Source organism: Plodia interpunctella, chromosome Z (genome assembly GCF_027563975.2).
Source record: "Plodia interpunctella isolate USDA-ARS_2022_Savannah chromosome Z, ilPloInte3.2, whole genome shotgun sequence".
Lineage (NCBI taxonomy): Eukaryota > Metazoa > Arthropoda > Insecta > Lepidoptera > Pyralidae > Plodia > Plodia interpunctella.
Window position 1 is genome coordinate 1,309,646 of NC_071324.2, and position 18,335 is coordinate 1,327,980.

An 18,335-nucleotide genomic window follows, 5' to 3' on the forward strand; every position below is an offset into this window, starting at 1 on the left:
TGACATTTTTTTAACACGACCTAATGATGTTTACAGATCGGCTCCTAACGAGGGACCTCTCGAACTTTAAATTAAACAAGATTAGAATTAAAAACTAAGTGACATTTTTTTTTTCAATATTCTAAATACCCGCAATGTCATTGGTATCTGTATTTTAATACTATTTACCTAAGTTAGATCTCCAGTACCATTGATTAGAATGAACTAATACTTGCTTATGCTAGCCAAATGTATGTCAAATTTTCATTGCATTGACCTATATGAGGTGGTAATAGCGACCAAATTCAAATTCAAATTCAAAATTCTTTATTCAATTTAGGATGATATACATCACTAATTGACGTCAAAAAAATTACTTAAACTAAGTCTACTGCCGGCTTCCAAAGCGCAAGTGAAGAAGAAGCGGCGCAACAAACTTCACCGCAGCCTTTTCTCCAAGGACGTCAATTAACAAATATAGGTCTAAATAAATATAGGTCAAAATTTTAATAAATAAATAAATAAAATAAAATATGTATTTCCAATAAAATTATTGAAAATTGTCACACAAAATATGTATATATAAATAAAAAGCTAAATGTACAAAACGTACGTAATAATGTCATAAATCAATTACATATCTTATGAGGATACTGCACCATGTTTGGGCCAATTTGCTATGAACGTTAGTGGGCTGTACTTTTAACAAACTATTTTTATTTGACTCCCACACCGATGGCAAACTTGATAGATGAGATTTGTTATCTTTACACAATGTCGACACAAGAATTTTTTGGATATCCACGTGATCACTGTCTATTGTCGTGTTTTGGATATATCTGTTTCATTATTATATATTGTTATTGACAGATGTTGTAATAGAATATACATACATACACACGTTTGAAAAATGGATAAGGCAGTAGATAAATTTAGGTAATAGAAAAGTGACGACTGTCATTTTTTACGGATAAGGCAGTCAATAAATGTAGAAAACACAGAACGACTGACGACTGATATATTTTTTAAATCCATTACTAGTATGAATGTAATAAATTGTTTTGTCTGTCTGTCTGTTTCACTAGCTATGGATGAAAGTATTTAAAAAAATATATAGTTGGAACTTTTTGACTTGGATAGAGTAACTGGCAACAGCTAGTGTGGTATATAATATATTCGGCATTTTGTTTTTCTATTAATGTTAAAGTCTATTTTAATTGCTTCTTTGAGTGAAAAAACTCAGAGCAAAAGCTGGTAGATTTACTTTAGAGAAATTAACTTTACGCGGGATAATCAAGCCCATTACAAAGGAACGTAGTCCAGGGGTTCTTAACCCGGCGTCCTAACTGAGCTGACAAGCGCTGTACGACGCGGTGCGACCACATACGAAAGCTTGCGGCGACAACATGAGACAGCACGGGCCCTACGTGCGCCGGCTTGGCTTGTACCACAGATGAGCTAGAAAATATGTTTTATACATTATTTACATTCCTTCATATTTATTAAACCTAAAATTATAACTAAAGACTTTTTTTGATTGAAAATATTTTCTACGTCGAATTTCACAATGAATTTCGACGTAGAAAAGTCTTTACAGCTAAGTCTTTATAATTGTGTATTCAACATGCCTGATGGTCGTGGAATTAAATATACATAATGAACCACGATAAGAGAACTAAGTAACATATGTGAATTTCGTTTTTTTCTATTTTTCTTCCACTTAAATAATATCGTTTGATATTGCCGCGCTGCCTCATATTGCCATGCAGCGGCTAGGACGGCGGGTTACCGTTGGATGCGCGCGAGCGTTGCACCGGGAGGCATAGAGCTGCATTGTTCACTTATTGAGCATAAAACAGATGCTGGTTCAAATTACAATGAGCTCTGTACGAAGTGTTGTTTTAACAGCTGTTCAATCGATCTTTTAATTCGTTCCTTACACTCGTGTGTTACAAAGCTGTGACACTTGGACTATTCAGATTTCCGTGTGATTAATCAGGATTCGATAAAGAAAGTCTAGTGAAGAAGAACATACAGGAAACATGGACGTTACTCGATGATTTATCAAAATTATAACATAATACATACATATATTTAAGAAGTGAACCCACACCATTAATATTGCCAAGAAAGTCGTGTTTCATTCCACATTGACCATCAACTTTTTTTTTTCTATCTACCTGCTCTATCGTCGTTAACCGCTGAGCCAGCGAAAGTTTACTGTACGTGTAGAAATTTCATATTTTAGAATTTTTGAGTCTAAAGTTTTTTTTAAAACGAACTGTAAATTGCATAACTTTAGATTTTTCTCTTTGTCTACATAGTTAATTCTAATTTCTTGCCAAATTTCATCATTCTAGGTCAACGGGAAGTAGTGACCTGTAGGTTTTGAGCTTCCTGTGAAATTTTCAACATAAATGATCATATTTGTTCGCGTCACAGCTTCAACCTGGTATATTTAATGTAAATTTCAACTTTATACGTGTATGTATTCCTGAGAAAGGGCCTTGACAGACGGACAACAAAGTGATCCTATAATAAAAGTTCCATTTTACTTTTTGAGGTATGGAACCCTAAAAATCGATCAAATAATGACAGGAGCGAATGAAAATACACGATTTTGGCTAGCTCGCTGTCTGTCTGAACTATCAAATTTAGCATATAGACAGGTCTATATTCAGAGCTGGGCCTAGACTGGACTGGATAGGCTATATCGTCTTAAGGTTGTTGTACATTCAACAGAATACCAAATAACCCTACACGGACTTTACGTGGCGGTAATAGGGGCGAATTTGCAATGAATTCCGGCAGATTTATTTGGATGCAGATGAGTTTAACGTCTGTACATAATTACCTACACGGAAAGAAGGAAGAAAGATCTATATATTTCCTAACAAACCTTCTTTTCCTAATAAAAACTTTCATACTAATAAAGAGGAAATATTTGTATTTTAGATTTTTTTCTTTGTATTTGGTACTAATAATATAATACGTGTATATTAGTGCCATTATGTGATTCTGTGACACACAGATGCATGCCTAGTTTCAGGCAGTCTAAAATATTCTTTTCTAAATCGATGTCACTGAATGTATATATATATATATATATATATATATATATATATATATATATGTGGCACAGATGAACAAATAAACATTTTAATCTTTCTATATTTATCCCCTATTTAGCGACGGCAAAAGCGTATTTGATATAATTACAGCCTTTTCAATATGAAACAATAACCACACATATTTTTCTCCAAACTTGACCAAAACAATAGTTAATACGAATAATAATTACGGAATGACCAATGTACAAAGAGATTCCGAAAATGTATTCAACTTTTATACAGTTCGATTCAGTCATGCGTAATTTGATTTTGGCCCAAGTGACGCAGGAGGACAATGACATAATCAACTGACATACCAATCATCAGCGTAATGACAATTAACAATCCCATCATCACATTTGTCCTCATTATCGTGTTCGTGAATGATTGACCCGGAAATTTATTATTGTATCCATAATATTTCATACTAATATTATAAAGTGGCGCGGAAGCGGTGGTGGTGTAATGGTTAAGACGCCCGCCTGTGGATCGAAAGGTCCCAGGTTCGAATCCTACTCGTGCACATGAGTTTGTATACAAATCTGACTCATATATAGCAGTTTTCATCGACCACCACTTGCTTCCGGTGAAGGAAAATATAGAGGAAACCTGCACCCTGGTTGATTCTTATTAACTTGTGTGTGAAATGGAGAATGCAATGACAAACCACTCCATTAATAAATGCCAAGATAGTTGTTGTGTGTGTTTCATTCCACGGAATGACCACGACCCTCAGCCATGAGGAATACGACTACGAAGAAGAATATTATAAAAATGCATGTAAAAATCTGTCTGTTAAGCTATCACGGCTGAACCGCTGGACCGATTTTGATTAAATTTGAATTAGATATAGTTAATGACCTGAAGACGAATATAGGCTACCGCAGGCGAAGCTACGAATAATTAGTTTGTAATTTTTATGCAATGGGGAAAATGACATGGTCAGAACATTGTAAAAAATTTATGGTCCAGATAAATTAGTATATTTTAATAGTATATAATTTATAGACTGTAACAATGCCGCTGATGAAAAACACATCACTAAAAAGTTAAAGGGTTTTAGAATAATTTTTCGAATAGGGAGCATCAATTTTAATGGCAAGTGAGAGAACCTAATGGAAGGAACTTGCTGTGTCGTCCCCGCGTAATTGGGACAGATGCAAGTAAATTGGTCAACACAGCTAATATAGAACTGCACATTTACAGTCAACAGCACATCAACCAACCCAAATTAGTTGCAAACTCGCCGGTATTACCGCGTCATAGAGGTCCGCGCTGAGTAACTTGATGTGATACCGAGTCGGCATTTCCAAGAACTTTTTGATGCTGGGTATAAATGTTACTTTATCTTACTATGTGTTAGCTTCCAGCCATGGTATTAAAAATAAATCATTTATTCAGAAATTAGGCGAAGGTCTAATAGTAATATGTCGTGAAAAAGTGCCTGTGAGTCTTCACTCAAATTAAATTATTTACCAAAGCTACAGCTACCAGCATTTCGGATCGACCACTGCTGAGAAGAAATGCCGAGAGAAATTAATTCAAACAGTGTTGGTTCCTATCATGCCAGAAGGGCTTACCATTTTTTAAATAAAAAATATGTATCATTTTTTTATTAGTAATATAACAATGTAAGTACACAATAAAGTACATGGTCAAAAGGTATACTGAAACACATTATGATTGTGATCGAGTGCTGATGAAAAAAAAAAGTATAATTAACCAAACGAAAAACTTTTAATAAGAGATCGGCCTGACCAGTTCCCCTATAGAGTACAACATGCAGATAAACAAAAAGGGCGTTAAAAAAAGATTTATTCTCAGACGTGTGACACTGTTGCATGCGTCCATAGGCCGCGGTCACCGCTTCCCATTAGGTGGACGCTTGCCTGTTTGCTCGCCCAGTAGTATAAAAAAAATTGCTTTGCAATTTCTAAGTTCATGTAAATACTGGCTGTGGACCGGAGATTCGCTCCCGTGGGTATTTCGGGATAACAGTATTCTTAAGTATTATTCCAGGTTTATATTCTACCTGAATACTAAATATCATAACAATCCATCCAGTAGAATCAGTGTTAAATAACAAACATATATAAACACACACATACATCCTCACAAACTTTCGCATTAACAATATTAGTAGAATTTGATATTGTTTGTGTACTGAAAATCAGTGTTTTTGTACTAATGTCTGCCTGTCTGTCTGCCTTTTTGCCTTGCTGCAGCACACTAATTCTTTTAGCATTATTAATATTGGTTGTTATGCTTTATATGTTATTGTTTTTAGTGTCTGTGGCGACACAAATACACGTTTACATCTAACAGGTCTCGATTTTATAGCTATGTTTTATGTCCGTGAACTTTGGCTAAGTGACAATATAATAAAAATTATTATCGAATATTAATATAGTATTATTGGCGTCTAGTTTATGGTGTAAATTATTAAATGAAATATAATATCTTGGAACTACTAAATACCTAATCATAATAAATAAATGAGAAAGTTTGAATGTTCGTGAAAATGTACGTTTGCGATTGAATTTATTTATGATCGTGTTCTAAATTCACGGAATTTACTATGAACATGAACACATATTGAGAAAGTTATTTATTTCCATACTGATTGTTAACAATAACTTAAACTGTGTCTTTTCAAATTTCTTTTTACAAAAAAAAAAAAAAACAATTCTGAAGCATTTCATGTGTTTAGAAAAGTTTTATTGCAATAAACACGTGACAAAAAATTGTATCCGTCGTGTATCTCTCATTCTGTATGGCATCATTTGATAAGTCTTAATAAATATTTGGACCATCTTATTTTTGTTTAGGGGTTTCGTTTGTGAGATGTGATAAATAAAAAAAAAACAAATTTTCAAAATCAATACACATCTTAGTCAAGTATATCTCCTCGCTCTGGCAAACGGCCATTCGATCCTTACACATTATAAATCAAAGTCTTCTGTCGCATCTCTTTGTATATACCTATCTCGCTCGGGATAATCTCAAAAACTTATGCACGGATTTTCATTTTTCACCAATAGATAATGTGATTTCTATAGAATATTTTATATGTGTATAATTTTATGTTTTTACCCGAGCGAAGTCGTGTCGGGTCGATATTACAATATATAACTTGTTAAATAGATAAACTCTTTATTGCACCATTCACAAAGGAGTTATAAGTTACAATAAATATAACGATATACTTCTTAATCCAGTTTCTGTACAACCGTTCACAGGTAGGCTGATCAGATGAAACGAATGCATGCCAGAACATTTGAGCACAATAGGATATAAACTTAGTTGTTATGCTGAGGCACGATTCTTAGTGAGTGTATTGAAATAATGCATGTTTGCTGCCACCTCTGTGCATATATAGATCTGTCTATAAACTGTAGAAATCGTACCGCATTAAGTCCTCGCCATATGGCTATAAAAATGTTAAATATCATTGCGGATAGTATAAAAAATATGAAAAAGCAATATTTATTTAAAAAAACATCAAAAAGCCTTTTTTTTTCTTTTAGACAAAGAGTTTATTGGAGATATAATTGATCAGTAAAAACATAGATTTCCCTACATAAAAACAAATGAATAATTAATTACATTAACATTGCAAACATATTTATTTTTACGCAAATTACAATATTATTGGTATAAACACGTGACCATTTTTTTGTAAAAAAAATAATATAAATACGTAAACGGCATCTAGCTGCCCCTAAAAAAATATTTTATGTATTTTTTCTATATAGGTATATAAAATATTAACGTATGTAAATGATATTATGCTGTGAGCTTGCAGGCGTCACTTTAAATGTTAGTGACATCTTTAACTTGTGATGCAATCAAGAATTCTGTATCTGATAATAAATTATTTACGAATTTTGGATTCAAATTGTTTAATTATTTTCATATAACGAAATAAAATAAAAAAAAATATTACCCTATACCACGAAGGCTTTGCATTGGCTACGTAAGTACAAAAAATTTACTGGCTTCATATGAAAATTTACACGAATGCACTAATAGTACCTGTATATAAAATAGGAATATTTTTCTTATCTTTATAAACTCATCCTTTTACATTAAAGATAAATTACAATAAAATTCAGTTGCATTATATCTAGATCACATAATATTTATCAAATTTCTTACACAACGACTCATTACCTTTACCTTTGTGCGTTTAAACGTAGATAAGAGAATTTAAATTAGTTTACACACATGGGAAATAGATAAACTATATATAAGTACACTTTCACACACAATAGGTATGTCTTTCTGTTACAAAATTTAATAAAAACTAATTTCAAGATTTAAGATAAAACAGTCCAAAGTTTCTCGCAACGTCTAATTCGTTTGCATACTCTCATCAGCAAGATTTTTTCCAGACATAGCTGAGAACACGCTCGATTAAATTCTCTTTCAAATAAAAAAAAACTAGATCAAAATCGGATCAGCCGTTAAGCCACAGACAGACGTACAGATATACGTTTAATTTAATTTATAAATTGTCGTCGCGGGTTAAAGATAACTTTTAGTAAAATCTGAACATATAAAAACCCGTCGCTAAAATTAAACCGTATCTGAATTGGCCTAGCCGATAAATAGAAATTGAATAATCACTTGAAATAAGTTATAATTTTTTCTTTAAAATGAAATTAAATACATTTAGGTATTTGCAGGCGAACACGGTAATAATACATGTTCGGAGAAAATGTCATTTTCTTTTGATCAAGCGTGTTGAAAAATTATATTTTCATCAAATTTAAATAGACAAAAAATGGTTTAGAAAAGTACCTATTTTATGTTAACATTTGAGAATAGCAACCAATACGAAACACTCTTTTTTGCCATAATAACTAAAAAACATTATTTAATTATTGTTTTTTTCATAAATATATCGAAATAATAGAGCTAAACAAAACCTAAAAAAACTTATTAATGAAAAATCTTTTTGATTAGAGTTTTTATGAAAAACACTATGTACCTTAAGTATACCCCAACTAAATTTTGTATAATATGCTTTCTAAAAAAAAATCATAATGGATTACGCCACTTTTATTTACAGACTTAATATAATTTACCAAAAGACCAAAGATGTAATGTTATTATTTTTTACGAAACCTTAATTTGTTGCTATGGTAATTTTTATCAGCATCACTTCAAAACGATCACCACAATTCTGAAAAATATGGAGCCGCCATTTTTTTTTTATTATTATTTTTAAAACAATGAAAACATACCAATTAAGTTGCGAACAGCTTCCGATCCGTGTGTTAATTTTTCTTCGTCCGAGCAGATGGCAATTTTAAAGTTTTGCAACTAATCTAACTCTAAATAAGGGTTGGACAAGAGCTCGTATCGCGCTGTGTGGAATTCAACTTGTCGGCAACTTACGAGTGTGCTATGTGGGTGGTGGTGCGGAGCGTGCGAGCTACGCGCCGGTTGGAAGCAGACTGCCTCGTGTTGCTCTAGGTAATGCATAGGTACATACAGACAAACGAAATTACATTTTACATATCACCGTCGGGTTATAGAAAATTATACGTAGTACGCGTTCTATTTTAATTTGCCGATGTTTTTAATAATAATAAATATCGTTTATTTCCCCAAAACAAAGACTTTAAATAAGAGCCTAAAAGTAATGTTAATCTACGTATGCCTTTAAAGAAAGGCTAGTTCCTGAAATAGATTCGAATGAACCTGTGCTATACACTAGCTAGGATATAAGTCTAAGTTGTGGTTAAAACTAGTGTTTATTGTGGCTTCTTAAACTATTTTAAGTAATTAACGTTGCAAAAATCATTTTAAATATAAATAATTTTGATTACCTATTCGATGAATGATTTAAATCTATTTAAAAAGCACCTCAAGTCTTTATTAACTGATAAATGTTATTATACTTTAAATGATTTCTTTAATGATACACTCAGATAGAATTTAGTGCTAGTATAAGTACATTATAATTCTTTTTTTGTTTTGGATTTGTAGTGGATAGCATGCTCCTCTTTATTTATTAATATTTGCATACCTATATTCGGTAAAACGTGTAGATTTAATTCATTTTGACATCAATTTGTATATTTGTACTCATGTTTTTGGCAAATAAATGTTTTCTTACTTTCTTAAAACATATAACAATTTTAGTGAAGTTTTTAAAAGAAATCGCTTCCCGCTTTCTGTATGTCCCTATGTATGCTTAGATATTTAACATTACGCAATTGATTTTGCGGCGACTTTTTTAACAAATAGGTTAGTTTAAGAGGAAGATTGGGACGTATATTTTTTTTAAGATTTTATCTGTACGAAGCCGAGATAAATGCGAAAGTAAGTTAGATACTTACTCGCGTTTTACAAAGAATTCAAAATTTTGTATAGCACGGACTGATAAGATATACTGTAAAGGAAGAATTAATGGAGTGGAAAATTCACGAGGACGAAGCCACAAGCTATATTAGCAGTAATAGTAATTTTGTTCCTCAGTTTTTACTTTTTATTTAAATTATTCTACAGATTTTAGTAGAGTGTATTAAGCATAATTAATTATATTATAATCAAATGCTTACATAGAGTAATTTCAAAGTAACCTGGTGGGATTCGAACTTGGTACACGCGCGTCCAGGTAGGTATAACGATTGTTTACATCACAAGTCGTTTCACACACGGCATCATCGGCGTATCGCTGTACAATGCAACGCGACGCTGTGCGCGTATGAATTATTACGGCTACACAATAAATTAGAACATACTCTTGCTCATCTTCGCTTATTACCCGGTTGCATTCGAGGCTGTGACGCCGTGAAGCCAGTGTAAAAATAAACATTACAATTTTGAATATTCAGCCTGATGTTAATAAATAAAAACATACATTAGGAAAAATCATACAGATTGAGCTAGCGCTAGGAAGTTGTAAGTTTGTTATAAAATATAATATCGTTGAGTTAGTATCGTATAACACAAGTCTCTATATATATATATATATATATATATATATATATATATATATACAATCAGACAAATATCATTTTCCATTATGACCCGAATCCGGGACCACTCGGTTCAGAGGCAAGCTTTACCACTGCGCCACAACTCCACCACTGAGTCACCTCGTACCACGGGTAAACATGGTATTGGTGCGTTTGTTTTGTCGCTCACCTAGAGCTGACCTCAGCTCCGCGCGCGTTACTTACTAAGTTTTCATTTACACTACCAACAGGCATAGGGGAATCCTTATAGGTGGCATAGATTAGTTCTAATTGCATACCCACTTGCTAAGTTCACAGTTAATATACTTAGGTAACTGGAATATGTGTTAACTCGCCCTTGCGGAGTTAAACACCTAACTTTGAAGGCATTCGAACGCGACCTCCAAGGCAAAAACAATTTTGTATCAGGACTAGCTGTGCCCGCGGCTTGCTGCGCTCGCGTTACTTTTCTCCGATATTCACCTCGCGTTACACGTCATTTGACGGTTGATTTTTAACAATAAATAACCTATATTTGAACAAAAATCAAAAATTAAAAATCGGTCCAGCGGTTCATCGATAGACAGACAGACCTTCGCATTTATAATACTAATATATCATTTCAAAGGGAATACATGTGACATTTAACGTAAAAAAAAATTAAAATATAGTTTGTTATAAATTAACAGGAGCAACAGAATAGATATACAGCAAACCCAAGTAAGTGCTGGCTCCGACAAGAAGGATAAACAAACGCGGAAAATAATTATGGATGCCAACTTATGGAAAAAATACGAGAAGCACTGAACGTTTTAGGAAATGGACATTTTGTCTTTAAGACTTTTTGAGATACCAGACATTGAGAAACTGTACTTTATAGGACACAGAGCTCTTTAACACATAGATAAACTAGTGATGGAAATAATTTATGAAGACATTGTATTTATTTTACCAATTTATTTACACGAAACAGAATATAAGTTACTGTGAAAGCCCGTATATAGGTAAATCTTAGGTTTTTGTTTTTTCAGAAAATCTTGGGATTTACCGGCATAGGTAAATGTAAGGATTTATAAATAATTGACGATTTTATCGGGCTTTTGCCATTAGAATTTAGTATATGCTAGGTTTTGCTACTGACGGCTGGTAAATGTTGGTTTTGGGAATAAAACAATGAGTAATTATTATTAATCATTTATTTTTCAGTTAAAACCTTACATATTTTTATGTAGGTATCATAATTATTAGGGTAATTAGTCAAATCCTTACCTTCATTAACTAAGTAATTAGTCAAATCCTTACCTATTTTAAATTATTTTCATTTGGTAAGTATTTGTTATTTATAAATGTTTTTAACTTTTAAAGGTAGTATATTTTAAAGGTAAGGTATAACCTTTAAAATGCTTCTTAAATAGTAAAAAAAATTATATTTTCTCAACATTTACCGTGCCTTTGATGTAAATCTTAAGGTTTACCAAGTGTATGGTGGTAATAGTTCGAATCGCAAAATTGTTCGGACTTTTACCATTAAGAGTTGGTGAATCTTAGGTTTTACTGGAATATCTTAGGATTGACCGTAGATCGTGCTTTTACAGTAAAAAGTGTAATACTTTACTTTTTACTTTTTACTGCTTAGTTCTAAAGAAATCTCTTCCAGCAGACCCGGGAGAGGAAAGAGCAAGAGTTATATTGTAAGAGACTCGTCATTGTCAGCCTAAATTAAGCTGGCCAAGAATTTCAACAGAAATAGGAGCATTCACAGATTTTACCCAAGATATCGTTCGATGCAAACGCTGGAATACAGGTTATCTAGGAATGGTGGACGTAAATGAATATAAATTTTACAAGCTTTTATCATTAATTTGATTTAACCTATCCCGATGTTTGCTTGTCTGTATGTAATCAAATGCACTTAGGAGGCTCCCAATGAGGGAACTCCACAACGGTTTATAGCACGGACATGGGTTGTTTGTCAGGCGTTAAATGCCGCGAGACCTCTCTAATAAAAGCTTGTGGCAAAAATGACATATCTGTAAAAAAAAACTCAAACACGACTGAAAAATATATTTTGTATAAATGTGTAATTTAGATATGTTTCGCATACTTACTTGTGTGATTGTTAATATAAATAATAAACAACAAAAGATTTTATTCAAATTTGTACGTACACAAGTATTTGGATCACATATTTCACCACATAAAGGTTAAAAACAAGTTTATCCAAAAACTATAGCCATCAGTTTCACAAATCTATTTTGTTTTATTGAATTAAATCTTCTATCGATAACATAAAGATGAAAAAAAGCGCTTCCATCATTACCTGATCGATAGAAGAATTAACTTAATTATAAAAAAAAAATGGAAATATGTCAACACGATAAATCCCAATCCGACTGAGTTTTGAAACATAGACGTCTAAGTAACAAAATGTGTTGCCCTATCTCAACCCGGCACCTCCAAGATCACTCCTTAAGTAACATTAATAGGACTCCGCAACTTGAATCACAGAAATAAAGAGATTATTCCATTTTATTTTAGATTTTTATTATTATTTATATCAAAACAAATATGACCTGTCCATATTGAAATTGTTAATTTTATTACTTAGCAAACTATATAATAAAATATGTCTTGCGCGGAACTTATATTTCGATGTGGTCAAGGATGATTATGTGTGCCAATGATCTGACAACTATTGATGCCGACGACCGTGCGAAATGGAGCTCAATGCTGAGGAAGAAACCAGGAAAACGCTCATATGAGAGAAGATGCACTAAACTGACTTTTATTTAAAAATCTATACATATTTTTTAGTATTACTCCAAAGCATCGGTATATCCAACACTTCGCTTGGACTGCATTCGCCTTGATCGGGCAGACCATTTTTATCTTATTTCTGTCAGTTTTCTTGATCATACGTACACTTTAAGTACTGTAGGTACGAATAAAGCAGAAAACCCTTTGGATCACATTTGCACCGAAATGTTCGACACAGATCTATGTCAACGTGCACCTATGCACTCTTGTGTTTTCAAGTAATGAAAACCAACGAGCGCTATTAAAAAACTGGTATGAAAATTTTAGTGTTTTAAATTCATAGGGTCTTTCTTAAACCATATAGAAATGTTGCAGTCCAGATTCATTAAAAAGTGCTTCTTTGCACGATGGTAGGATATTTCAAAAGATAAAAGTGACTATGACTTGTTTATATAAAATCCAGCAAGCCATGCTAAGTTGTCTCATCGTATTGTTTCTGTAATCTGAGCCGTCAGCCGTTTACACCTTGACCCTCGACTCCGAAACGACTTATATTTCGTAGAAAATCAATGGAAAATGTTCTTTATTGTCGTAATATTAGGAATAATTATCGTTTGCATGTGTAGTGTGTTGCAATATTAAGCTTGGCCATCGGGATAGCCAGTTCAAATTGTTCTATTTTAATCTGACTTCTGTTATATGCCGTTGTGGTTAATTTTGATTGTAGGCGAATCACGGCGAATCACGTGCCGATATTTATTGCAATTAGTAATGCAAATTTTATTAGGACATTTTAAAATTAATTTATCCTTTATTTATCTCTCGATCGATCGCAATTTGAATTAAATTGGAAACTAAAATAAAACTATTTTAAACTAAATATATAACGCTAGAGCTAGTATATCAGGCCCAATGCGGATTGCTGTATTTTAACAACTGCAAATTCAACAGAACAAAACACGGGGCAGCTGGAATTAATACTTTTCTGGTCACCCATCACTTAATCGACCTTGGCACTAGTTGCTTATACAGAAACTTGCTCGCGGACAGCGCCATCGAGCTCTGTAAGAAGCTCTCTAAGATAATAATCGTAAGTAATCAAGAATAGCATCATAAAAAATTAGGCCCAGTTAACATTACAGACATTCACGACCTGGTCTCCAAGCAACCGAGTTTGTTGGGCCGATGACGTTGCAAGGTCGGCGCTATAAAGTTACGATGGTAGACACCACTGATTTTAAATTAAGGATTAACCGCGTCACATGTATTCTATATTATGGGTTAATAAGGTTTATTAGATATTGACGACCTCGGTGGCGCAGTGGTAAAGTGCTTGCCTCTGAACCGATAGGTCCCGGGTTCGAACCCCGGTCGAGTCATGATGGAAAATGATCTTTTTCTGATTGGCCCGGGTCTTGGATGTTTATCTATATATGTATATGTTATAAAATATAGTATCGTTGAGTTTGTATCCCATAACACAAGTATAGAACTTACTTTGGGGCTAGCTCAATCTGTGTGATTTGTCCTAATATATATTTATTTATATTTCTAAACGACGGCAACTCGCCTTAAGTTTACTACAGGCCTGTCTACTGGTTGTGTATGCACCAGATTTTTTGGAAAAACTGAGAAAATTAAATTCATGATAAAAACCCTTCTATGCCTGAATATGTTATTAACTGTAAATCTTTTCAACACACATGATTACATTATTCATATGACACATAGCCTAGAGGTCATAAAGAACGGGTCAGCATTTTAAATCAAATTGAAACCCACTCACTCATTATAATACGAGTATCGTCATTTATTATCCGAGTGTGAACACTTAGCTACCCACTACTTAGTGCTTTGGCTAAGGGACCCATGATTTCAATAATGATAATTTCAATAATAATCCCACTAGAAACAAGGCCTGGGCAAAAACCAAAGAAAAATGCTTTAACTCTCTTGTTTGAGTGTTTTCCTAGTTTCTTTCTCAACCGTTAAGCGTTGTAGCCTAGGGTCCGCGTTCTTATTTTTTCTTCTCCACTTCGTACGTCGGCATACGTACCTATTTCCATTGTGACAACAAAATCCGATCAGCTAACATAAATAACTATCAACTATCATTCAATCGTACATTCGATTATAATATCTTCGAATAGAATCGAATGTAGTGTAAATATACGATAGATATAATTAAAAATATATAAATTGAAATTGTAAAATTTCTATTTTTATAAGGCATATTAGTCAATAAGGCTAGGCTTTTGTAACATTTATTTTGCCCTCCTTACACATTGAATCCCGCACAAAATCTCAGGGACAGGGAAGTCTGAAAATCAGCGTTAACTCCAACATATTAATGTTGAGGATAACAGAAGCTGAGACATTCCTCTGTCACCTTGCTATTACAAAATTTATCTCTAAAACTAAAATAAACATTATAATATGTTAAAGTAACAATAAAGTGATTTTTTTATTGAATATATATTGGAAACACTATTGACCGAATGAATTTACTGTGTAATCGAATTAAATGCTTAAAAGTTTGTAATGGCTGTTGAAGAACAAACAACATATTGTGATATTGTTCCCGGATAGTTTATTTGTTAACACTTTTTAGATCAACAGCAAAACAAGACAGATTTCACATTATCAGTTTCCTACGTGAGCTAAACCTAACAAACAGTCAGGGAAGACAGACAACAAACATTATGTATTAATGATTACGCTAGCATTCTTGGCTGGGTCAACACGCTATTAAAATCGTCGCTATCCGCGCTACCTGTGTTGCTCCCGCGAAAATCGTAAAAGCCATAGAATGCTACAGATGTTGCCTTCATACTTTATGGATATAAACAGTGAGCATGTGAGACGAATCGCGGTGACCCAACATTGTTTTGCACACGTCTGTTTGGACGAAGTCGTTAAACCGATAGTATGGGCGTTAAGTAAACATTACTCGTTTCGAGTGTGTAAAATATACTCCGTGATTTCCATTCAAATCTGATCACGTTTATTGGTCCCGTCTGGCCGTTTTTTTTTTAATGAGAATGAATTGTTTTAGACGAGAATTATTTTAAATGATTAAGAATACCTAGGTATTTGTTTTACTTCCTTTATCCAACCAAATTAGTAGACAATTTTTGCTGAGATAGTACGCAACAAATTGCTTATCGAGAAATGATATTTATATATATCAGGATAAAATTTAAAATATTTGTTTTTGACATTTACAGTATGGCTTCTATTATTTGATTTATTTATTTCATTACAATATTCAGATTATTAATTAAAATCATTTGCTAAGCTCAATAATACACAAAATTAAAATGTATATATTATATGTTTTAACGCAATATATAGTTAAAAATATATGCTAATATCAATCTCAACTTTTGTAATAAAAATATAATAATTATAATCTACGTCATTGCATTCTAAACTTATGAGTTAAACATCATAGTAAACTTAAAAAAAGTTTTATTTTTTTTATACCGTTGTTTTAGAAATAAATGATAAGATTTTCTTTATAAAAAAATGAAACTGGTATCATATTTTATTTATTTATTTATAAGATTATAGCCTTGAAATATCTGACATGCGAAAAAGAAACAAAAACATATTATTTTAACCTAAATGTTTCACAGCAAAAATTTTGACCCCAGCTCCCGGACCATGTCGGATCAATGCTTGCGCCGTGTCCAGTGATTACTCATTGTATGACACCATACAGATAAATTGGGAGCAAAACAACTACATACTTACATCGTCAGCTAAAAATAAGGTCGCAAGCACACTGGCAGAGTGCGTGAGATTTAACATTAAATTTGAAATCTCTATTCACATACAGATGATATACGCAATAATTCACGGCTATGACGTATGGAAACTCGCGATCAGATTACAAATCAAGCGCAAAATTTTCTTTGGAAATGCTGTTGTTGCTTCTCCTGTTAATGCTTATTATACCGATAATGTTCAAATTCAAATTCAAATCATTTATTCAGAAATTAGACCTTCACAGGCACTTTTTCACGTCAATATTTACAGTTATTTCTCACAAGCTACAAACTACTGGCATTTCGGAACGACCACTGCTGAGAAGAAATGCCGAAAGAAACTCATTTGAACAGTGTTGGTCCCTATCATGCCAGATCGGCTTACCATTATTGTTTCTTACAATGTTTTTTTTTCTTTCTAATAATATATAAAAGTACATAATGTACAAAATCAAAAGGTATATCAAAACAGGTTATATATATGCTAAATGTCGTACGAGATAACTATATCTCATACGACATTATCATAATGTAGTGATCTTACCCTAGGATAGAACCAGACACACCGTCACGAATGACTGAACATTGTATACCCACCTTAAAGCCAACCTACATTAATGGTTTGATGTTTGTGATTTTCGGTCGCACCGCGCACAAACTAGATTACCGAGACTGTTTACACAATGCATAACTAGGATTTTTTTCTTGTTAGTAAGATGACGTACGTTTTTCTTTATCTGTATTTTTCCTATCAGTTTTCTTGTTCAATAGGTACATAGCAACAAGGTCGGTAGCCCTCAGCATCTCTTTGTTTGTAAGCTTTGTTCTTTTAAAGCACGCAACGGATTTTAATGCAGTTTTCAACTGTTATTTAAAAAAAATATTCTCGATAGAGACCTAAATGAAGTCGGACAAAGATTAATATTTTAAAAGAAAATGAATATATATTGTTTATTTGTAAAGAATAAACTCGAAAACTACAAAGCCGATCTTGTTGAGATTTAACACAGCGATAGACGAAATCTTCAAGATTATGACTACTTTTTGTTATAGTATTATCTGAGCGAAGTCGGGGCCGCTAGTCTGTAATCAATTTACTAATCAAGTTCCAATCTTTCCCAGAATTTTCCCAAAAAAAAAAGACTCAGAACTTTTATCCCGCGTAATATTTAAATTCACGAATACAAACATATATACAAGCTCGCTGCGCCCCGGGGCTTCGCATCCGTGGGAATTTCATTATAAAAAGTACCATATGTGTTATTCCAGGATATATTCTAGTCGTGTACCAAATTTCATAACAATCCGTCCAGTAGATTTCGCGTGAAAGAATAACAAACATACATTCTCAAAAAAAAACTTCGCATTTATAATATTAAGTAGAATATTACTAATGTGCAGTTAAACAAATAAGTAGTTACCCTGTTTACAAAACTGAATTCATACACAAAAGTTTTTATTGAATTACTGCGGCTAGTTTACAGCGGTATACGCCATTTTGCGTGTGTAGACCCCATCCACATGGCTTTATGACTACTAGCGTTTATGTATATCACTTTTTGTTTATATATGTCGCGGTCCCTTCTCTAATCATGCATTATGTCAAGAGGAAGTCTTTTATATGTTTTAGAGCGTTTTTGCGACGCTGTTGTGTTTGGAAGGCTGAAAACTGAGAACTAGATATATATACCTAGTATGTCAAAATATTTCATACCATATTTCACGTGTTATTCATAAAATAAATTATA

General features: G+C 32.9%; 1 protein-coding gene across 14 annotated transcripts in view; it reads right to left on the reverse strand.

Annotated features, from left to right (window-relative positions):
* trol (terribly reduced optic lobes) overlaps positions 1-18,335 on the reverse strand; it is a 232,428-nt gene that overhangs the window by 97,719 nt on the left and 116,374 nt on the right. Inside the window, exon 1 of one of the 14 annotated variants that reach the window (XM_053768924.1) lies at positions 8,493-8,568. The exons of the other annotated variants lie outside the window; for them this stretch is intronic. The gene's annotated coding sequence lies outside the window, so the exon portion shown is untranslated. Of the gene's footprint in view, positions 1-8,492; positions 8,569-18,335 lie in introns of those variants that run through there. 14 annotated transcript variants of the gene reach the window in all.